The sequence below is a fragment of the Tursiops truncatus genome, chromosome 17 (genome assembly GCF_011762595.2).
Source record: "Tursiops truncatus isolate mTurTru1 chromosome 17, mTurTru1.mat.Y, whole genome shotgun sequence".
Lineage (NCBI taxonomy): Eukaryota > Metazoa > Chordata > Mammalia > Artiodactyla > Delphinidae > Tursiops > Tursiops truncatus.
In genome coordinates this window covers 7,227,333-7,251,638 of record NC_047050.1, presented here as the reverse complement: position 1 = coordinate 7,251,638, position 24,306 = coordinate 7,227,333, and the positions used below count along the sequence as shown (strand labels likewise).

Sequence of the window (24,306 nt, the reverse complement as noted above, 5' to 3'; positions counted from 1 at the left end):
CCTTTATAAATTTATATCACAAAACCTCGATTTATGGTATGACCATTGATAAGTTTTTTCAATATACACAGTCCATTTATTTTCACGCCCACTTAGGACCAGTGAAATTTATGTAGCAACATATTATTAATTGCCTTCCAACTTCTGTCCGTCAGAAATATTTAACAAATGTCCACACCCATTACTATAATACTATTCCTGAAGCAAAGTGCTTTCAGAGATGCATCTAATTGACGCATTGTCTGTTTTTGGAGATGTACAGATTTCTAGAAAGCAGCCCACTGACGGGTCTCTACGTGTTGGGGGGCGAGTGTTGTTACTCACTGAGATGCCTCCTGGGATGATGGCCTGGCTCACTTTGAAGCAGAAAATAGAATAAAATGAGGTTTATGTGCTGTTGGCGTCAGAAAAGCCCATTACGATGATTTTGCTTAACGCTCGTCATCTAGTTTGTAGTTGTCTGTAATACAGTGCCTGTCCTGATGCAGATTTTTTGTTTTAGGGAGTGGGTATCCACATCCACAAATGCAGGGGCTGCTGGACAGTAGGAAGGGTACATGGAGGATGGCTGTGGATGGTGTGGGAAACTGGGCAAAGTCAAGGGCAGTAATTAAGCTCCTCCCTCTGACTTGCTTCTTTTCTTCCTCTTCTATTGCTGTAAATTAAACGTGGTTGCTAACGTCTGACATTTCTCCCTCGACAGCGAGGGGGACACGATACAAGTCTGTCATTTGTTTATTCAGCAGGTGCTTATTGATTTCTTCCTGTGTGTCAGTTACTGTGCTGGTGCAAAGAAGACTCAATCCTTGCCCAGAACACACCTAATTATAATTCAGAGCATCTTCTAAAAGCCATATGAGTGGCATAAATTATATGTTCAAAAAAGAAAAAAAGAGTATGCTGAGGCGAACAGGGCGTATTCATGGAGAAGGTGTCATAGGACTTAAAAGTTGGAGAAGCAGGTGAGAAGAAGGGGTCCACGTATGCAGACTAGCAGGAGAAAAGGTGTGAGGAGAGTGAAGCAGGAGGCCTTAGGCAGAGTTGGTGCGTGAAGCATTTTAGCTGAATTAAAATATATACAAGAGAGTGGAGAGATGTTATGATAAAAGGCAGGATGAAGGAACCAGACTGGGGACTTGGAGAGCTAGGTGATTAAATCAAACCTTTATTTCTAGGAGATAACGGGTCCATCGTGCAAGTTAGTTACGGAGCACTTGAGTAGCGGGCACTGGAATAGGTCCCGGGAAGGTTGGAGGATCAGTGATGCACAACCACGTCCCTCAACTAGAGGCAGCAACGAGGCCCAGAAGAGTTTTGAACACGAGCTTGATGTCTTCTGGAGATTAGCTCCACGTGAGGTAAAACGGGGGGTTGGCAAGCCTGTCACCCAGAGGTGTAGGCAGGTGTGGGGGGGATCGGGGCCAAGAAGCAACACGGAGAAGCAGATGAGGCAGGACAGGTACCTGCTCTACCTGCTGGCGTGAGAGCTGCTGTCTGAGGCTGCATCCTTTCCCACATCACAAGCTCTTCTCCTCTTCATCCAACGAATAGACGAGCCCAGATGTGAGTGAGCTGCTGCCCCTCAGTTTACTATTTGGGGAGAGTCATTTGCAAGTTTTTTACATGACTCCCCAGCTCCGAGAAGTATAAACTAGCTCTCTCTCTTTTTAAATGTCTTGCTTGTAAATTGTCCCTAAAAAAACTACTGTGCTCATGTCTGATCCTTGCAGGTAGCATTGAAGCACCTTGAAGGTAAGGACTTTGACAGGTTCCCACAGCTTATCTTTCTCCCCTACACCCTTGTCGCCTGACAGGTTTCCCAGTGAGACAAAAGAGTCTGAACTTATTACCAGACACAAGCAAACATCAGTAACAACTACATACAAATTTTCTTTTCGGAGATGTAAAATATACCTCTGTGTGTGTGTGTGTGTGTGTGTGTGTGTGTGTGTATGTGTGTATGTGTGTATTTTCCACCATCTTTTCTCAGCTGTCATTGCTAAATCCATGATTTCATGGTAAAAATAGCTGTAACCTGGAAAACAACTAGAAACTTCTTGGTTTTTAATATTCTCGTAAAGGCAGAGCATGTTTTTCTTTCCAACTTGCTGACAACACAGTTGTTGGGGGTCAGACACTCAGGATGGGTGCTTCTTGATAAAAAATAATGGACACGTGGTTGTCCTAGCAGCTTCTGACCTTGTTTCTGTTTTCTACGTGTTCTCTAAGAGCATGCCTGGGTCAGCTCTGACACACCCAGGGCTTTCAGCTCTTTCTCAGCATCCTGGACCCCTGCCAGTCTCCATTTTCTCCAGGTCCATGAGGCATAAGACAGATCTACAAGGACTTTGGAGCTGGGCATCTACAAGGCAAAGTTGAGGAGCCGGATGGTCCTCTGCCAGTGCATAGAGAGTTGGGGGTACCAGCTGGTTGATTGGGCAGGTCCCCAGGCTGAGCAGGATTCCAGCTCAGTAGACTCAGAGCAGCTCTGGGAGAACTGGTAAACCCACCCAGGGCTCTGGCCCGGCCCATTCTTCACCTTGTCAATGTCACCATCTTCTAACCTCTTTTTTGTTTGTCTTCAAACAGCCCTCCTTTTGAATATCGGTATCCCTTTAGAAGCTGATTTATTCTGTCTGCTTTATGCCACACGAGTGCTTTTTCATGTGGTGTAAGCTGGTACTCTTCCTCCTTTCGATGGGGATTTGTCTTCAAAATTAATTTCAGTCATTTCTTCTTCTCTTCGTATCTCTATCAACTCACAAACATTTCTTGGAAAGACCAGTTTATATGATTTATTGGATCTTTAGAAAACCATTACTATCTATTCCATAATTATTTTACTTAAAGGTTTATAAAGTTATACTATTTTCTTATTATTTCCTCTCTCTATATATATTTATTTATTTTTTATTGGAACATAGTTGCTTTATTCTGACATGAACGTAACAAAAAAAGTGTCCTTCTGTTTACGTAGTAAGTACAGGATAAAATATACCAGGATTTGTATGTTGTGTCCACATATTTCCGTGGGTTTTCTTCAGCCTTTGCAACTACAAAAGCAATACAGTTACTTTACTTGATACCTACCAGAGAAAAGGAGAGCTGTCAGCTCTAAGTAGTTTTTCAATTAATTTAGTCTTTCTTTCTCCACTGGTAACAAGTGTGTTGCCCGGAAGCCTTCTCCCATAGTGCTGGGGTGATGAAGCATGGCTGGCACATGGCATTGCTTGCAATGACATCTTTTTCTGCACAAGCGTCCTGAAATCACTGTGGATGGATAGATAACCTGTCTTAAAAGGACAGCCTACTGTGATTCGTAATCCTGGTACCGCAACAGTAGGCATAGCTGCCTAAGACAAAAAGGCTTTTTCCAGCTTTGTGTGAATCATCGCTCAAGCATTTAAAACACGGAGTCTGTTCTTCCAGTGCAAAGCCCTCTCGTTAATATTAATGAAAGTCACACATTTTCTCTCAAAGACAGAAAGGATGCCTCAGTCTTTCCCCAGGAATCCTAGATTATAAAGGAAGAGTATCTGTAACTGCTTTTTTTTTTTTTTTTTTTTTTTTTTGTCGTGGAGTAGAATGGAATAATAGAGCTTAGGCAGAAGCTGGCAACATTTAAAATCAAGCTCTCCGTTTGTTGACACTAGAAAAATACCTCAGTGTTGGAGCATAAATGCAAATGTCTCCCTCCGTGTTTGATACTTCTCAGGTTTCTCACTCTCTTTTTCACTTTGAAGGGAAAAGAAAAATCATTTTGGTTTTTAAAAGATCAAACAGATTTTTAAAAACATTTAACAGACACCAGCTACTCATTTCCCCATTAATTCAAATCAAGCCTTCTTATTGATGGAATCTGAGAAAAAGAGAGGAGATAAAACACAATAGATGAAAGACACCGATAAAAATAGTGGCAGCATAATGGTCCTGTTTTTCAGCTCTTAAGGGAGCCTATACTATCATTCTTCTTAAGCTAAACTACCTCTGGTATTGGAGGGCTGAGGGCACTGAATATGCCTCATTTTCAAAGTATTAGCAAGATCAATTAGCAAATCCTCACAACCAAGAGGAGTAAAAAGCATTCAGCAATAGAGCAGTATCGTGTAGCACTGTTCTAGGAGTTACCATTTTATGTTTCAGTTTTCTGTGTCAATCCACATGGCGAATCCTATCCACTTTGAGAATTTCGGAGTAGTTCAGTATTTTGCTCAAAAAATAAGAGGCGGCCCATTTAGTGAAAAGGGCATGGGTTTGGTGCGTAGAACACAGACTCACATTTTCTTAGTAAATACTTACGTGCTGTGCACTCCATTGCTTGTCCTTGTAGGGCTATGGAATTCTGTGTACGGGACTTAGTTTTTCTGAGCTTGTAGAAATCTATCGCAACTTGTCTGCTCAGCAGTTTTCTTTCAGGAACTACCACTTTTCTACCTGACAAGGTTGCCAAGATCTTACCTCCTCTGTAAAGTGACTCAGACGGGACAGTCTGAAACACTCAACCCTAATGGCCACCGTGATTAACTTGGGGTGGACCCGTGGCCCGAACTGAGCCAATCTGAGAATTTTTCTGGAGCTTCCTGGACAGAGGAGTGAGTGAGCTGCTCTCCAGGATCACAAGTTATAAGGATGGTGTTAACTTTGTTTCCAGATAAGTGCTTATCTGTGAATGGATTTTAACCCACAGAGGAGGAGGCCTACGGAGCTGTAAAGAGTCTGCACAGGAGAGCTCTGATGATGTGTTTTGAGCCACTGCATCTAAACTCACCTGGATGCAGTTCTGGACGTTTCAGTTGCATGGAATTAAAGGGGTTCCAAATGAGCCTCCCCACAGTGTGCCACTCTGACACGTGGATTATTCTGAGCTGAAGACAATCAAGGCCCAAAAGACTCAGAAAGAGCTTTTACCTCCCCCTTAACTGCCTAAAAGAATTTAGATAGAGGGCCTGGTCTAAGAGAATTATCACCAGAGATAACTACAAAGAGTGTGGGCGAGATGTGGTGAGCTGGGAGGGGCCAGCAGGCCTGCGTCCCACTGTGTGTATATGGCGTGTGTGTCCCATGGTGTGTATATGGCACGTGTGTCCCATGGTGTGTATATGGCACGTGTGTCCCATGGTGTGTATGTGGCACGTGTGTCCCATGGTGTGTATGTGGCACGTGTGTCCCATTGTGTGTATATGGCATGTGTCCCATGGTGTGTATGTGGCACGTGTGTCCCATGGTGTGTATATGGCACGTGTGTCCCATGGTGTGTATGTGGCACGTGTGTCCCATTGTGTGTATATGGCATGTGTGTCCCATTGTCTCTGCCTGGCTCAGCAGACATTTGTTTACCAAACATGTGCTCTTTCCACTGTCCTGTGAATTGTCTCCCTCCCATTTGAAGTTCCAGACCCCCATCCCCTCCTCCTTAGCTCAGGAAGGCAGATAAGCCTCAATAGCCTGACTGCCTTTGACCCTTTCATGTCTGTGTGAGCCTCCCATACATAGGAAATTACATTTAGTTTTCTCCTGTTAATCTGTTTCATTTCAATATAATTATTAGATCAGCCAAAAGAACCTGGAAGTGTAGAGGAAAATTTTTCAATATATTTTTTTCCTTTTACCTTTTTTTGTTGCATTTTGTTTAGACCAGTTCGAGTCCTGACACGTCCTGATTTTAGTTCTTCATTGGTAAAACTGGAATAATCTTTTTCCTAAAAGGTTTGTTGTGATGTCTGAATGAGATAATGTGAGTGAAAGGGAAACACACAGATTACCTGCAGGGTGCACTCACCACGGGGAAGGACTTGGAAGGTTAGGACCCAGTAACCTTTTATTAAAAAAATTTTTTTGGTGGAAATATAGTTGATTTACAATGTTGTGTTAGTTTCAGGTGTACAGCAAAGTGATTCAGCTATACATATACATATATCCATTCTTTTTCAGATTCTTTTCCCATATAGATTATTATAGAATATTGAGCAGAGTTCTCTGTGCTGTACAGCTTGTTGATTATCTATTTTATATATAGTAGTGTGTATATATTAATCCCGATCTCCTAGTTTATCCCTCCCCCGTGCCCCGGCTATCCCCTTTGGTAACCGTAAGTTTGTTTTCTATATCTGTGAGTCTATTCTATTTCGCCAATAAGTTCATTCATATCATTTTTTTAGATTCCACAAATCAGTGATTCTTTGTCTTCTGCCCTAAGGTATCATTATTCCAAGCAAATTATGTTTTGACTAACGGGAAAGGAATAAAACCTCCACAGCCGCTAGTATCCATTCGTTCAGCAAATATCTGTGAGTGCCTCTGTGTGTCAGGCACTGTTCTGGGTGCTGGAGCTAAAGTGGTAGGGATGAGGTGAATCAGCTTCTGCTCCTGCGGTGCTTCTTTTCAATATAGATGCAGGACTGTGCACAGAAATGTACTCCAAATGGGATTCGGGTCAGCACTTGGGTGCTGGAAATATGGCTAAGAATTCCAGTTCTATCGCTCAGCTCTCATTGGGGCATGAGGAGGTTAAGCCCCAGGTTATTTGATTCCTTTCCTTTCTTCAGTTACTTACGTGTACTTCTGATCCAGATCTGCCCTGATTTTCTTTTCATGAAAATTGGCAAAATGGGAAGACAGATTTGCAGATGGTCTCAGGGTCCATGAATGAGGCACCAGTGATGCAAAGGCAGTAAGACGGCTCTGAAGTTTGCTCATTTGGCGGTGCTCACCCCACTGCCTTATCACAAGTACTAGGAGTATTTGCTCAGCTTCCATACAATGAGGAGGGATCTTGCTTAGAATAATGAAAAATAACGCTTGACCCGTATAAGGCATCAACTGTTTTAAATGCATTTAAATTTTCACATTGGGGCTTGTGTTGAGCTAGGCTTTCACTGTGTTTTAGTCATTCTAGCCTTGTGAACAAATTGCAGTGTGCAAGAAGCAATGTGGGGTGTCCAGTGAAAGGAGTGCAAGCTTTGGAATCCAGTGGGTTAATGTGAGCCCTGGCTCTGCCACTTAGCATTTGCACTGACCTATTTTCCAAGTATGTAAAGATAATCTTGAATTAGTAACTAAATAAACCTTATTTAGAAATGTTACCTAATTCAAAATGACTTTTTGCAATTATTTGTTTTTTCAATCAGTGGATTATAAATGCATAAATAATATCAGATATGACATATTGGATTATTTTTAACTTCAAAAGGAGATCTCTCAAAAGTTATCAATATTTAAAAAATATTTGTCCCTGTTTGTTTTGTTGTATTTTGACCTCCTTCCAGTTCCATCCTTCATCCCCCTTCTTCCCCGCCCTTTTTTTCTCTCCAGCTAAGGTTCTCTAATCTCTGTGTCCAAACCCACCGTGGGTTAACACTTTAAAACTAGCCCCCTCTCCCCACAGTTGCCTGTTGCTTTTTCTCTCGGAGTTGCTTTCAAAGAGCCTTGCCGAAGTATACAAATTGTACAAGCGTTTTTCATCCCATGCTACCAAAATACATTTTTTAATGGCTTTTTATCCTGTCAACCAAGGTTCTCCTTAGGGGTTCACAGTGCATGTCTCAGTATACCAGTTCTGTTGTGTATACATCTAGGTGTACACCAGCTTCACCTCCGTGGATTCCAGGGCACACAACACACTGAAGTCCCTCTGGCCACAGCTTGAGAAAGAGATCACATAAAGTCACACTTCCTCAGCTCTCATCCACTCACGATCGCAGTATCTTCTCTCCGTCACCAAGCCAACCTACCGAAATCATTGCTAAATTCTCAGACTTTGAGTATCTTTTTACTTTTCTTCAATTTTTAACAATAAATTTGTAAGTTTAAAATTTAGAGAAAGTTAAAATAATGGTAATAAAATTAAGAGTGTATTTTCTCACCACCAAGAATTAACTATAAAGAAAATTTGTCATATTAGCTCAGCCTGTTTGTCAAAAATGCAAAACATAACACGAAGCAGAAACCCCCTTTAAGCACCATCACTTGTCCTACCCCGCTACCCATTTGTCAGAGGCAATCAGTATAATTAATTAGTGAGTAGCTTCCCAGTTCATCTAAATGCATATATATTGACTACATAGTGTTGCTTTTGCATGTTTTTATTCATTCATTTATTGTTATATAAATATCTTTTTTATCTTGCTTTTTCTCACCCAACATTTTGTTTTTACTGTCTCTCAATGTAGAGTATCCTACTTTATGGCTTTATTTTGTTTATTTGTTCCCGATTCGGTGGTCATTGCTACCATCCAAAGATGTCATCAATGCCCATCTTTGTATCAGTGGGGGAACTGTCCTAACATATAACATTTAAACATTTGGTACTGTAGGAAAATCTATGATACTGTGTTAAGACCTTAGAATTCTTCTGGTGGTAGAGTCGTGATGCTAAAATTCTCTTCAAGTTTTCAGCATCCGTAGTAGTGTTTTGTTTTGCCAAGTGTTCAAAATTCCTTTCTCCATCTTTCCCCTTGATTACCCCCACCCTTCCACATGTGCCCTGCCTCTCCTCGTAGATGTACTCATAAGCCAGCCTCCCACCCTATTAATGTTTTACCCAGTGTAGTTGCTCAGAGGATGTACATACGTATCGCTTTCCTGTGACACTCGCTTCAGAAATAGCACAAATAAATCTGTTGGAAGAAAATCACAGAGAAAGACCTATTCTTTATAATGCCAGCTATCAGGCTGATATGAATGACTCAGATTCAGGGAGTGACGAGTAATGTGTTGTCATATTTGAAACAGAAATTGCTAATCTTGAACCCTTGACCAGCCAGATCATCGCAGATAAGATTTTCTTGGTACTCCCTATGTGAGGGCAACAGGCAGCCTACCCAATACAATGCATATCCATTCCTTTATATGCCAGCTGTCATTACAGAATATTTTATAATGGGAGCCAGGTCCTTAAGCAAATATTTGAAGGAGCAAAAGGGGATAATAGTGTCAAGTGACAGGGTAAGGAGGAGGAAGAAATCCTTAGGTGCCAACAGGTTTTGTCCTAGAATTTGATCGGATTAAAAACTCTCAGATGGAGTCCGCCTGCTGATGCAGGGGACACGGGTTCGTGTCCAGGAGGTTCGTGCCCCGGTCCAGGAGGATCCCACATGCCGCGGAGCGGCTGGGCCCGTGAGCCATGGCTGCTGAGCCTGCGCGTCTGGAGCCTGTGCTCCGCAATGGGAGATGCCATGACAGTGAGAGGCCCGCGTACCAAAAAAACAAAAACAAAAAACTCTCAGATGCAAATAGACAAGATATTGTAGTTTTTACATATGAAGAATATTTAAATTTCACTACTCTGTTTATATGTGGTTTGTGAAGAGGAAACAGGCTTGGGTGAAGTCCACATAGATCTTACCAGTGGCGAGATGGTATTTGAATGCATGGCAGCTGAGTTCAGTGCTTCCCCGTTGTATGATTATGGGTATCATAGCTCAGACAGTGAAACAGTGGTCTCAGAAAATTAATGCTTCACTTCTGGGTAAGCACTCAGTGTCATTGCAAACGTTGCAGTGAACAGGGGCACTCAGTGTAGACAGTGTAATGGTTTGGAAGGAGTTTGAACTTGCAGTCAGAATCACAGTGGCCTCTCATTAGCTTTGTGACTGCGGGAAGTGTCCCTCTAACCGTGTCAGTAAAGGGAGCTAGTATATTATACACATATGAAATCCTCAGATCTCACCATTGTCAAATATGTTTCCTTCCTTCTGGCTTTTTTCCCTTTGGACCTCCAACAAGTAGCAAATGTGCTCACGGAAGTTTCAGACGTAAAAATTAGCGCTACTTAGAAAAACAATGGTTGGGTGAATGAATGAAAAGCCTTATAGGATAGTTCAAAAGAAATTCAGATGTCATCATTACAAAGTATACATTCATACAAATAACCGGGTACTTCTAATATCTCTTTTAGAGATGCTTTGCTAGATGGAAAATTAATTTGTGATTATTATGATAATCCTGGAAATAAATACCTGTTGGTGTATACTGTTTAACTAGGTTTAGATGTAGGCTGCATTAGCACTATTCATTATTAAGAAAGTATAAAATATTAGCTACTGCAGGACTTCCACTTCCGCCCGGGAAGAATTAAATACTTTGGAACCTGCTCTTCTCCCATAAAACCTAGAAACCTGGATTGTGATCCCAAGACAAGGAAAACAATGGACTGAGCCCTACCGTTGGCCAGTTTACTGCTTAGAGGCAGTTTCCAGACTGTGGCATAGGGCAGAAGACACACACGGAGCCGGCAGCTTGCTGACTCGAGGAGACAGAAATTCTAGTCTGGGGAGGCTGAAGCGGTCGCATTTCATGGGCAGAGCACCAGGGAGAGAGAGAGAGCTCTGGAGACCTGCAGAGGTTTCCTTCTGAGCCTTTGGCTAAATGCTGATCTGCACGTACAGTGCGTGAATCTTCAAAGCCAAGAAAAGAGCCACCAGAAAGCAGTATGTACACCAAAGGATTTCCAGAGCTCACACAGGACTAAGGAGAGTTTACATGCTCCCCAGTCTGCACGAAGAAATCTGGTATGACGTGGCGTATCGGCAAAATTCTCCAAGGAGTCACACCATCGTCTTGGGGCTAAATTAGCCCTGGAGTCGTCTGCTCTGGGATTACCCTGATAAAGTTTAGCACCAAGCCTTGAAGGGGTCAAAATGATATGCAAGTAAAAGTGCCAGAGAAGCCAAATACTCATGAAAAGAAAGCAACAAAATCCAACACTCAATGACATAAAACTCACAGTCATCAGTAAATGATAAAGAAATCACTCTGCTTGCAAATAAGCAGGTAATGACGACCAGTACCCAAGGGAAAATCAACAGTATGAAAACCAAAAATGATAGAGGTAAAGAAATTAGGAGACAAGAATCTTAAGACAACATTTATAAATCTTAAATATGCTCAAGGATGTAAAGAAAACATGAAAAAGATCAGGAAAGAAATGATAGACATGATAAAGAACCAAAGGAAAATTTGAGGGGTGAAGAATACAATATATATACACACAGAAATAGACTGAATGAGATTAACATCAGATTAGACACGGTAGAAGATCAGTGAACTTGACAAAGCAACAGAAACGATCTAAAGCAAAGTGAGAGAGAGAAAAAGACTGAAAAAAATGAACACAATCTCTGTGACCTATGCTACAATATCAAGCAGTCTAATGTATTTAATTAGAGTCCCAGATAAGAGGAGAAAGAATGGGTGGTACAGAAAGAATATTTTAGGATCTAAGAAAATCCACAACCCCTGAAAACAAAAACAAACAAACAAACAAAAAACCAAAATAAAACCACAGTGTGTCAAGTTCCAGTTAGAAGAGAAAAACGACACAGTCATTTGGACAGGGGAAGTTTAATATGAAGGTTTATTAACTGTAGCAGGGGGGTTGGAATAATAAGAGGCTGGCTAGTAAGTAGTAAAGAGAACGCTAAAGAACACAGGAATGGCAGCTATAATGCACAGTCAGTACCCCTAGGGCTGAGGAAGAGCTCTCAAGGATGACACCCTCCAGGGCTGAGATCCAGAGCCCATTGACGAGGGCACACTGATGGCAGAGAAGTCACCATGGTGTCATGCCTGGACCTTGCTGTAAATATACCCTCTGGTACTTGCTAAAATTCCACACTCTAGCGTGCTGGGGAAAGCTGTTTTGGGGGGAGGTGTTTCACTGAAGATAGTGCTACGAAACCAGCTGAGGGGGTCCTAAGGGGAGTTGCTAGCCATGATGTGCTCCTGGCCACACGTGCTGCAGGATACTGCCAAACCAGAGCTAGGCACAATCTCAGCTGCTCTAGGTTCTTTGGGTGGAACAACCCAAACATTCTTTCCTGAATGATCTGAGTCCTCAATCATTCCGCTTGTTGTTGTAGTTTTTAAATTACTTCTACTATTGGGCATGGAAGTGGCAAGAAGCATCCCTGAGGATGCCCTGGGCTCTGTATGCAGTCCTCCTTGTCTCTTCTGTACAGTAGCAATCCAATTTCCCTTTGGTGATTGGGAACAGTTACTCCAGTCAGGAGACTAAGACCTTTCTAAGCTATTGGTTCAATGGTGTAAGGAGCCCAACATGGCAGGTAGACGTTTTAGTGACACCACTGTTGTGTCCCTGATGGGATCATCTTCCCCTTGAGAATCGTTGCCAGAATTCTATACCCAGCAAAATATTTTTCAAAAATGGAGGCAAAATAAAGACGTTTTCAGATCAACAAAAGCTGAGCGTAATTCTTCGTTTCTTTGTATGTGTCATTTAAAGACACCCACCCTTTATTCACTGGTTTCTTTTAAAATTGTTTATTTGTTTTGGATTTTTTGCAGTTTCACTATGACAAGTACCTGTGTGTTTTTCTTCTTCATTTTCCTCTTTGGTATTCATCAGGTTTCACAAATATGTGGATTGTTTCATTTCTGGAAATTTATCATTTCTTCATCATTTCTGGAGAATATTTAGTCACTCTTCAAATATTGCTTCTACTTCATTCTTTTTGTTTCTTCTGTCTGGGTCTCCAATTAGGAATGTGGTAGACCTTCTTACTATATCTGCTATATCTCCTACACTTAAAAAAATGTTTTAAATCTTTTTGTTACTTCAGGTTTCATTCAGCTAATTTCTTCTAACCTGTCTTCTGTTTCATTAACTCTTCAGCTGGGTAATCTGATAAACTCTTCCATTCAGTTACTGTATTTTTTAGTTTTGAACTTTGTACTTGGTTTTTCTCCAAATCGTCTATGTCACTGTGTAATAGTTTCCATTTTACTGCTGATAATTTTAAACTTGGCTTATAACAATATAGTTGTTTTGTAGTCTGTTGTCTGGTAATTCCACTCTCTAGAGTTCCTGTGGGTCTATTTCAGTTTTCTGTTATTTCTGCTGATTCTTATTCGTAGGGTCTTATTTTTTCTAGATGTTCAGTCATCTCTGACCTTTTTGGATACCTGAAATTTTAAGAATAATCTGAGGTCCCAGATGATATAAACTTCTTTTGAATATCTTTAGGGTATCTATAAATTGTAAAATTTTGTGGTATCTATCTACAAAATTTGTGAGCTTCAAATGAATGAGATTCCATTGTGTTGTTAAAAATGTATGTGTATCTCTACCTTAATCTATCTATTCATGTCATTAAATGCTTTAATTTGAGGAATCTAACTTGATCTAATAGCTAACTCTGGACCAGGCATTTGTATTCCTGATTTTTGCTTATTTCATTAGAACTGATTTGATTGATGTCCTTGTTTCCCTTTTAAACTTTTTGTTGTATACTGTGAACATTAAAAAAATCATTCCAGATATAACGTTCTGAGTCACGTGACTTTTAGACTTTTAATTGATTAATAAATGTATTTATATTGCCTAAATTTAAAAATCATGTTTTTGGGCTTCCCTGGTGGCGCAGTGGTTGAGAGTCCGCCTGCTGATGCAGGGGACACGGGTTCGTGCCCCGGTCCGGGAAGATCCCACATGCCGCGGAGCCGCTGGGCCCGTGAGCCGTGGCCGCTGAGCCTGCGCGCCCGGAGCCTGTGCTCCGCAGCGGGAGAGGCCACAACAGTGAGAGGCCCGTGTACCCCCCCCCCCAAAAATCATGTTTTTTAAAAAAATAAATTTCTATATATGATATCTTTTTGTTCCTACTACCTTAAAATATGAGATGCAAATAATGGTCACATTACTTTTGCACAAGAACAGCCGTGCCAATATTACACTGTAATTTGTCCTGATTATATTGATGGCTTCTTACAGAATCTATGAGATTTTGATCACAGTGATATGGTCCCCTGGAGACTATATCCAATAGCTACCTGCCTGATATTACAGAATGCGGTAGATAAAAGAAATTAGCTTTAAAAGTTACCTTGATATAATTTAAGTTTATTAATTATTAAGCATGGAATTCATTCTTTTCTAGGAGCTGCCAGTAATTGTGTCTCCTTGAAATCAGTATTCATTCCAACAAAAAGATAAAACCAAATTGCAGCGAGTCATAAAAATTCCTTTTCCCTTCTCACCCTCATTTCTTGTCATACTATTATTTTATTTTAACTCTTTCTTCAGCTTTATTACTTCTAACCATAAGTATCTTACAGCTATCCCTCTGATTATAACATTTTTCCTTTGGGGAAAATGAGCCTTTGCATTACACTATTTTTCCAAATGTTTCTAGGATTAGAAATACAACATTACTCAGATAGGTAGTACACATATTGGTTTACTTAAAATTTATTTCTTTTGTAACACAAGAATAAAATATTGGTCTATTTATAATTGGACCACCAGATATATTTTCCTTTTTCCACAGGGGACAAAATCATACCCAGACTTTAGATATAAGAGCAGACTATGTATACATGAGGGAACTAACATTATTTGAATCTATTACCTTCCTTTCTGCCCATACCTCTTTTCTTCATCGTATTACCCACTCCTCGTGGAGACTCCATATTGAAACAAAACAAAATGAAACAAAAGTGAGACAAGATGCAGAAATGGATTTTTCCTTCATTCACATATAAGAAACCTCTGCATTTTGGTCTACGCTGGGAAGAAAGTAATTTAGTTTTTCTTTGATTTGTAGTTTCTTATTCGTTGAATAGAATGGTAATTTCTCACTTCAGTGTTTTTTTAGCCTTTTGTGATGGGGGGTGGTGAAGCAGGATAACTATATCATTTTTCATTATCTTTCTCAAAAATTCAAATACCTTTTCATCATCAGTGAAGTTTGCTCTTAAGATCATTTTAATACTTTTGTTATTTCAAAACAAGGATGTCTCGACCAAAGTTCTGAGCGGTACAAAAAGGAGGGGAGAAGAAATGAGCAAGGTAGCGATCTAAACCACCTTAGACTAAGATTATATTTCATTAGACTTCTTTAACTAAATGAACTAAGGTTCACTGAATGTTTGAGATGGAGCTGGACCTGCAGCCCTGGGTCAGGAGACCAGATGCCAGGTTGGGCATCTAAGCCTCAGCACCATATGAGACCCAACTCCTGGGTTTGGTGATCTGAGCCTCATGACAGATTTAACAAATAACAACCTTAAACACTTTGAGTGCTTTAACCAAACAATTATGGTACTAAATTCGACATTAAGAAATACTCATCGAAAGGCCTGGATTATATTATGGTGTCTGTATCAATTAGCTGAAAATACAAAATAGTATTTTTAAAGAAGCAAATTACTTCTCTCCTTGGAAGAATAACATTAGTCTTTTCTCTTCTTACGTGATCAACCTCCCTGCATCCTATCTATCGTCTATACAAGCCAGTGTGCATTCATCATACTGGTACTGAATGCATCTTGAAACTTTCAACTCCATCCTGTTCCCCTGAGTTCTTTCATAAATACAACATTGATTTCACATTTAGTGCTGTTAAAACTTTTGTTGTTTAAATTTGCCTTTGTAGAGTCCATTGTTACTATCATTATAATGCCTTTGGTACTTACATCTGGACAAAATATCCCTTCTCTCTCTTGTGTTAATGATTAGCAGGCAGGGGATATACAGGCTTCAACTCTTCACTGGCTTAGGAACTCCACTGACCAACCTGGTCTAAGTCACCATAGCATAGGTGCAGAATTCATCCATGATCCATTTACTTCCCTAGCATGTTTACCACCCTTTTCTCTTTGCCAACTTGATCTTGGAGCTAACGAGGGAACACTGCTGTTGAATTGTGTGCTATAGGTGAGAACAGAAGTGCCCGCTAACTCAATCCAACATTCGTGGGAGCCAGAGCAACGTCATTGCTTCCATTGACTTTTCTGCATTATCAAGAGAAGTAGCCAAAAAGCGTCAGCACCAAACGGCTCCAGAGAGAAGTCTGAGAGTATTGTTCTATTGCAATAATTGCATTCATCAGAAAGAAAAGCCTTGGCACCTGGTGATATCACTCTTACTCATCTGGTGGAAACCTTGTGTCATGCAGTTCGGACCAGCTTCATTGTTCCCAGAAAATCTAACACACTCATTACAAATGGTCAGCAATCTGCCCACAATCTTCTCTGTAACCCTTCATCCCAAATTGGCAGGGAGCAGCGAGTCTGTGGACTAACAGGATGGCTGGAACGAGAGGTAGTAGGTCCTGCTGGTCATTGGAGGCATTCTCTTCTGATAGTTCTTTTCCTAAGTCTGTGGTAGGCAGAGTAATGCCCCCCCGCAAACATGCCCACGTCCTAAACCCCAGAATGAGTGAATATGTTAGGTTACATGGCAAAGGGGAATTAAGGTGGCAGATGGAATTACGGTTGCTAATCATCTGTGCTTGAGATGGGGAGAGCATCCTGAATTATCCAGGTGGACCCAATGTAATCCCACGATCTTTCAGTGCGGGAAGAAGAGGTAGGAGAGGACGTCAGCGGAATGCAATATGTGAAGGACTCAAAACCTCTTGCTGGCTTTGAAGAGAATGAAGGGGGCTACAAGCTAAGGAAGGTGGGTGGCTTCTAGAAGCAAGAAAGGGCAAGATAGTGGATTCTCCCCTAGAGCCTCCAGAAAGGAGTGCAGCCCTGCTGATACCCTGATTTTTTCCCAGTGAGACCCATTTCAGACTTTTGAATTACAGACCTGTAAGATAACACGTTTGTCTTGTATTAAGCCACTAAATTTGTGCTAATTTGTCATAGCAGGAATAGAAAACTAATACGATGTCTTTAACTATCTCACCATTCATTCAGCTGGATCATGAACCCTATTGATGACAAGGCAGATAAACCATTTGTTTAAAATTATCTCAAGTTCACTTTCACTATCGTCAGAGAGAGTATCTACGCCATCCCAAAACTGTAGAGCTGCTATTGCTGACATAGAAATTTTAAATGACGTCAAGCGCATGTGGTGGTGTTTCAAGGTGTTTTTTTTAATGCAATTCAGGACCTTTCTGATTCTGGATTGTCCCCGAACAATACAGATAGAGTATTTTTAATTTGTTATTTAAAAATAATCTCTAACTATGGAAGTCAAAAACAGGAGTAGGGCTAGAGTCAGTCATTTGTTGGAGCTGCCTTGTACAGGCTTGGAAGATATGGTTGTTAAAATATTAGTTTTTTAAGCCATGAAGTTATCCGTGGTGGATGTATTTACTCCTCAGAAACCAGCAGACACTGCAGTGGGAGAGGTGACTGCTCGATCTGCAGCAGCACAGCACTGGCTAGAGTTCTCTTGGACAAGCATCCTCAACACAGGTTGCATCTCCCTACTCCCAAGATGTACCCACTACCGTCAGTTTAGTATGCACCGTCCACATTACTTTCTATGTATTTATATACTTTGGGGTTCACGCATAAAACATATAGTTTTGTTAGCATTTTTCCTATTTATTTTTACAAGTGTCATGATCAATTTACTTCGCTGTAGCTTGCTTTTTTCCCTCTCAAGAAAATCTTGGTCTCCCTCATTTTTTTAGCCTCTATCATGTACCATATATGTAGTATCCTATCATATTGTGTAACTTATTTAACAACTGCTCTATTTACGAATGTGAGCATAGTTTAGAATGTTCTACCACTACAAACATCGCAGCAGCAAATGTCCTTGTACTCATTTTCTGGTCACTGTGTGTCTAGGATAAATAATGACTTTTGGAATTTCTGGGTTTAAGGGTCTAAGCATTTATAATTTTAACATAAACTGTCAAATTTTTTTCCAAAGGGGCTGTAATAATTCACAGCTCTGCCAGCAGTACATAGCCATGAAGTTTCTCTGATTTTAACCTAGATTTAGTCAATGTATGTTTCCCAACATAATGGATAAAAAGTGATCATTTTAATTTGTGTTTCCTTGATCACTACTTACACTTAGCATAATTTCATGTTTATTGGGTATTTGCTATTTGTTTTTAGGGAAATACCTTCTGGTGCTTTCCTTACTTTTCTATGTTTTGGTCCTTTTTCTAATCAATTTGCAGACCACATTCTGGGTACTAATCGTTTGTCTATTACTATGGTACGAGTATTTTCTCCCATTGTCCTTTAACGGTATTGTTTTTTCAACGTTAACTAATCTTTTTATTTTCAATTAGTGTGCTACTGACAGAAAAGTTACAAAGACTGTACAAAGTGTTCCTGTATACCCCTCACCCAGTTTCCCCTGTTGTTAACACTTCAAGTTACTGTAGTACATTTGTCACAACTGATGAACCAATACTGATGCATTATTATTAACTAAAGTCCATACTTAATTTTTTATTAATTTTCCCCAAGGCCCTTTTTCTGCTCCACGATTCCATTCAGGATACCACGCTACATTAGTTGCCAAGTCTCCTTAGCCTCCTCTGGATTGTGACATGTTTTCAGACTTCCTTTTTTTTAATGACCTTGACAGTTTTGTGACGTACTGGCCATGTATTTTGTAGAATGTCCCTCAGTTTTACAAAACAGAATTTTGTTTGTCTGATGTGTGTGTGTGTGTTTTAAAATTAATTTATGATGTCAGAAGTTAGAAAAGTGGTTACTTTTTTTTTTAAATTATTTATTTTTGCTGTGTTGCATCTTCGTTTCTGTGCGAGGGCTTTCTCCAGTTGTGGCAAGCGGGGGCCACTCTTCATCGCGGTGCGCTGGCCTCTCACTATCGCGGCCTCTCTTGTTGCGGAGCACAGGCTCCAGACGTGCAGACTCAGTAGTTGTGGCTCACGGGCCCAGTTGCTCCGCGGCATGTGGGATCGTCCCAGACCAGGGCTTGAGCCCGTGTCCCCTGCATTAGCAGGCAGATTCCCAACCACTGCGCCACCAGGGAAGCCCAGTCTGATGTGTTTTCCTGGCCTGACGGGGATTGTGGTTGGGGGAAGAAGATCACAGAGGGTAAGTGTCATCTCACCACGTCATGCAAGTGTCCATGCTCTTCTGATTTATCCCTGTTGATGTCAACCTTCATTTCCTGGAGAAGGGAATGTTTGCAGTAGGAAGTACTAGGTAAATCATAGAATTGCATTCAGACCTCTGCTTTTTACTGTTTTTTCTATAGAAATTGAATATTGCCTTAATAAGAACTAATCGGCACAAAAAGAGAAACCAGAATATAGGTAATTGAGTTTATTGAATAATTCCGAGTAACTGCATGTTAAATATTTATAAAGTCTGTTGTTTTTATGAGTTTATTTATGACAGATGGATTTTGCCCATGAAAGTGCACTGGTTAAACTTTCTCTAAGGCTATTTGGTTAAAAGGGATGGTTTCATAAAAAGAAATGAAATTGAGTTATTTGTAGTGAGGTGGATGGACCTAAGGTCTGTCATGCAGAGTGAAGTAAGTCAGAAAGAAAAACACATACCGTATGCTAACACGTATATATGGAATCTAAAAAAAAAAAGTTTCTGAAGAACCTTGGGGCAGGACAGGAATAAAGATGCAGACCTAGAGAAAGGACTTGAGGACGTGGGGAAGGGGAAGGGGAAGCTGGGACGAAGTGAGAGAGTGGCATGGACATATATACACTACCAAACGTAAGGTAGATAGCTAGTGGGAAGCAGCCGCATAGCACAGGGAGATCAGCTCGGTGCTTTGTGACCACCTAGAGGGGTGGGATAGGGAGAGAGGGAGGGAGATACAAGAGGGAGGAGATATGGGGATATATATATATATATAGCTGATTCACTTTGTTATAAAGCAGAAACTAACACACCATTGTAAAGCAATTATACTGCAATAAAGATGTTAAAAAAAAAGGGATGTTTTCCTCTGTCTTGTTCTTTAATAGTAAACAATATGACAGGAAATAAACAGAATAAAGACTAGTACAGCACATATTGCATTTATAATAGTATAAATTTACAATTACATCTAATGACCAGCATTAAATACAGTGTATTAAATTATTCAAAATGCTCTTCAGTATAAATTATGCCATTGATTAGATTTACAGTGGTAGCTATGAGATGTAAAGTAAACATTGTGACGTTCTTTAATTGAAATAAGTGCTTGTACTTCAATTAATGGCCATTTTTTAGGTCATTAACTCTAGAAATTTGTTTTCATAGTCTATTCAGAATTCGACAATCAAGTGAATTGAGACACAGGCAGCATGGGTTTTTTAAGAACAAATCAATGTCATATAAACCTGATAACATTTTTGGGATATAATGATAAGGTAGCACACACAATTTGCTCTGCAAAGGAGTGAAAATGTCTATGTCTGTCTCTTCTATATCTTATTATGTCAAAGATGTCGACTTCTTTCCAAATAATAGTTTGTGGGCAAAAGATATCTAGACCTTACGGTGTATGAATTTTGCTCCCCTATCGTTTAACCCATCTGAGAATTCTTCGTTAGCCCTGATAAAATGCAGCCACATGTTAACCTCAAGTACAGAGTAGGCAGAGTTAGCGCGATTGTGCCAAAGTGTTCATGGGTGTCACCTGGAGGGAAGGGCAGGGTCTTTATTAAAGTGTCTTACAAAACTTGACCGAACCCTTGTCATTTCACTTCAGCAACGTTAAAAGAGTAAAATCTCTGAAGGACACTGAGCAAAGTATCAACGTCTAAATGATATTTCTCAAAGTAGGGGCCAAGGACGCATATCAAGATCACCTTGAGTACACATTAAAATGCAAACCTGCTGAATCAGATGCTTAGGAACTGGGGAGGCATCTGCAAGTTTCCCATCTCTTTAGGTATCCTTATGCAAACTGAAGTTCAAGGTCCACTGCCATGAAGGGTACTGTTTTATTTATAACATGTGTGGGAGAATAAAGATGAATACATGAAGTTCTCAAGTAGAAAGATCTTCCTACCAAATAAAATATCTGTGACAAGATGCTTTGCATTTCTGAGGATATCGTATTCCATGTAGCTTGTCTCCTTTAACCCTTTGTGGTGATAGACTGTGTCACACTCCACCTTGCAGTTACCCAGTATCTCTGCAGTACTAGGGTGTAACCTCCTTGAGGGCAGGACTCGTGACGTCATCTCTACATCCTTATAGCGCCTATTTGATTGAGGGCCCAAGAATATTTGACGATCTGAATTGGGAAAACAATTAGCTAATCAGATGAGGTAAAGTATTACAAGTTGCTGAACATTTGTATTACTATTAGGTCCAGTGATAAATTATGATAAATGACACTGAAAACAACAGGCATAGTTTCTGCCCACCAGAAAGTAACACAGTCAGTTCTCTTGATTATTTCCTAACATTTCCCTCCTAGCTTAATTCCAAGGCAAACCTTTTCCATCACTTTGCTTTGCATTTCTGTAACAGTTTCCCTCCAGACTTAAGGGACATTTCCAGGCACGCATGGTAATGTTCTTTGGGCGTAAGGGAAGTTGGATTAAATATATACTGACTCTTATATATGTATTTATGATTATTTAGGTAATAATAATGATAAAGGATCAGAAAACATATTAAAGATGCTTAATTCATTCTAACCTTGTACTAACAGGTGAGTAGGTGTTGATTTCTATTTCTCATCTCTCACGTGCTAGAAAATCATGAGATCTCCTACCCTGTATCCCCTCAATGAACTCAAAATGTTTTTCCTGTTCCTTGGGTTTGGGGATGGGGGCTGGTGGGGGGAGAAGACTGAAAAGATACTGGAGTTGTGTTTTTTCTGATTTCATCAATCCAAGCCGTACAGCTCTCTAGTGAATGGCAAGATGGTAGCAGCCTTTTATAGGTCACCTGCCGTTGGAGATGTCATCACACAGGGAATTGTTACTTTGTAAATTTCATACTTTTTAGCCGCTAACAGTGAAGAATTGCCTTCTTCCCCGCCAGCGACTGAACCCGTGTCCCCTGCATTGGCAGGCGGATTCTTAACCACTGCACCACCAGGGAAGTCCTGGAATAATTTTTCATTTTTATTTATACTAATTTATTTTTCCCAGCTTCATAGAGGTATAACTGACAAACAAAATCGTTTGTATTTAAAGTGTACCCGATGATTTGATATATGTATACACTGTGAAATGATTACCACCATGAAGTTAATCATAGTTACCATTTGTGTGTGTGTCTGTGTGGTGAGAACCCTTAAGATCTACTCTTTTAGCAAATTTCAAGTAGACAATACAGTATTATTAACTATAGTCACCCTGCTGTATGTTAGAGTCCCAGAACTTATCTTATAACTGAAAGTTTGTACCCTTTGACTAACATCTCCCCATTTCCCCCACTCAGGCCCTGGCAACCCCCCTTCTACTCTCTGTTTCTGTGAGTTTGACTTTTTCTTAGTGTGGAATAATATTTAATATTCATCTTTGTGGAGTAATATTTTGTTTATCTTTGTGGAACTTTGCACATGAGACTTTGCCTTTCTAAAAACAGGCTTGTAAAGTCTCTTTGCTTTTCACTTTCAGATTTATACCCGTGATAGAAAAAAGCGGAAAACAAGTCCAGTGATGAGATGAGGCCACCATGTGTTAAGAGCTTTGACAGCAGAGAGACTAAAATAAGTAGCCGGGTAGTTGAAATATCCTGAAAGCAGCAGATTTCTCTATCATTAAGTACGTGTCCAGGGGTGAGTAGATCGTGTGGAATGGGGCTGGACAGTGAATCTTTGGTTGTGTTGAAACTGACGATTCCTGCTATCACCACCAGAGGATGTTCTAGGCACACTTTTTGTCAGAGCAACTTGACTCAAACAGCCCATCCTTCCAGCAGAGACAGCATAACGGCTCTGAGGATGTGCAAAATCTCAGTGTCAACAGCAGCTCATAAATGGAAAAGAACATGGTATCAGCTTTGTGTTTAGAAAAGTCTGAGGCGTTTAGCCCAACTGTTCTTGAATCATTACCATGATACTGACAAGCAAAGAAGCTCCTGAGAAACCTGTCAGATTTAGTCCTTGACTGCATACGGTTAATAGAGAAAAGAGCCAGGCTACCTACATTACAATTCTTTTTTGAGTTTTGGGCAAGCAGCCATTTTGGTTATTAGATTTTTGTAAAAAAATTCTTGTGGTGAGATTAGGGTAGGAAGAGACACAGGGAAGAGAATAAAGGAGATATTTTTAGGGGAATGTTAGTGTAGTGTTCTTTAGGTAAGTAAGGGGAAGGACAGGGAAATGTGCCTTTACAGTCACCCCCAAAATAAGCTACAAAATGCTAAAAAGAGTAGCAAGAGCACCTGTTGTGGATAAGAGCTTTAAAAACTGGTGTCTCATAGCAAAGTCTGCTATCGAACGTCAAATGTCAAAAATGACTTGGAGGTTGAATCTCATGTCAGCTCAGAAGGAGAAACGGTTAAGCTGAAAAGCAACCTGTTTTCCATCAGTTTACCTCATTATGTAAATTATATCCTTTTTGCACGCTGCAAGAACACTTGAGAATATGTGATATATATTAAAATGGGTAAGTGTAATATGTTATTAGAGGTAAATCATTGTGTGCGTATGTGCGTGTGTGTGTGTGTATGTGTACACACTTACACTGAAAATCACAACAAATGTTTTTCAAATTTAAGGGCATGGGTTTTTTAAAATAATTAATTAATTTTTGGCTGTGTTGGGTCTTCGTTGCTGCGCACGGGCTTTCTCTAGTTGCGGCGAACAGGGGCTAGTCTTTGATGCAGTGCGCGGGCTTCTCATTGTGGTGGCTTCTCTTGTTGCGGAGCACGGGCTCTAGGCACGCGGGCTTCAGTAGTTGCAGCACGCGGGCTCAGTAGTTGTGGCTCGCGGGCTCTAGAGCACAGGCTCGGTAGTTGTGGCACACGGGCGTAGTTGCTCCGCAGCATGTGGGATCTTCCCGGACCAGGACATGAACCCATGTCCCCTGCAATGGCAGGCAGATTCTCAACCACTGGGCCACCAGGGGAGCCCAGGGCATGGGTTTTAATATAATACATATTTTAAAGGCCATTCACTGCTTTTAATAGAAAAGGTGTTTATTTATTCATTTATTTATTTATGTAAGAACACTTAACATGATGTCTACCCTCTTAACAGATTTTTAAGCGCACAATACAGTGTTACCTGTAGGCACAGTATTGCACAACAGATGTTTAGAACTTATTCATCTTGAAAAACTGAAAGTTTATGCCCGTTCATTAGCAACTCCCCATATCCCATCCCCCCGACACTGCTCCCCACCATTCTACTCTCTGCTTCTATGATTTAACTACTTTGGATACCATACATACCTGGAATCATGCAGCGTTTGTCCTTCTGTGCTTATTTCTCTCAGCGTAATGTCCTCAGTGTTCATCCATGTTGTCACATATGGCAGGATTTCCTTCTTTTTTAAGGCTGAAGAGTATTCCGTTGTACTTAGAGACCACGTTTTCTTTATCTGTTCATCCGTCGATGAACCTTTAGGTTCTTTCCACATCTTGGCTGTAGTGAACAGAGCGGCAATATATTCATTATTATAAGGTTTGATTTATTTTTTA

The 24,306-nt window shown here is 40.4% G+C and overlaps 1 protein-coding gene across 1 annotated transcript in view; it reads left to right on the top strand.

Annotated features, from left to right (window-relative positions):
- Positions 1–24,306, top strand: part of CA8 (carbonic anhydrase 8) — a 299,496-nt gene that overhangs the window by 221,410 nt on the left and 53,780 nt on the right. Inside the window, exon 11 of the mRNA XM_033843082.2 lies at positions 1,176–1,358. The gene's annotated coding sequence lies outside the window, so the exon portion shown is untranslated. The remainder of the gene's footprint in view (positions 1–1,175; positions 1,359–24,306) is intronic.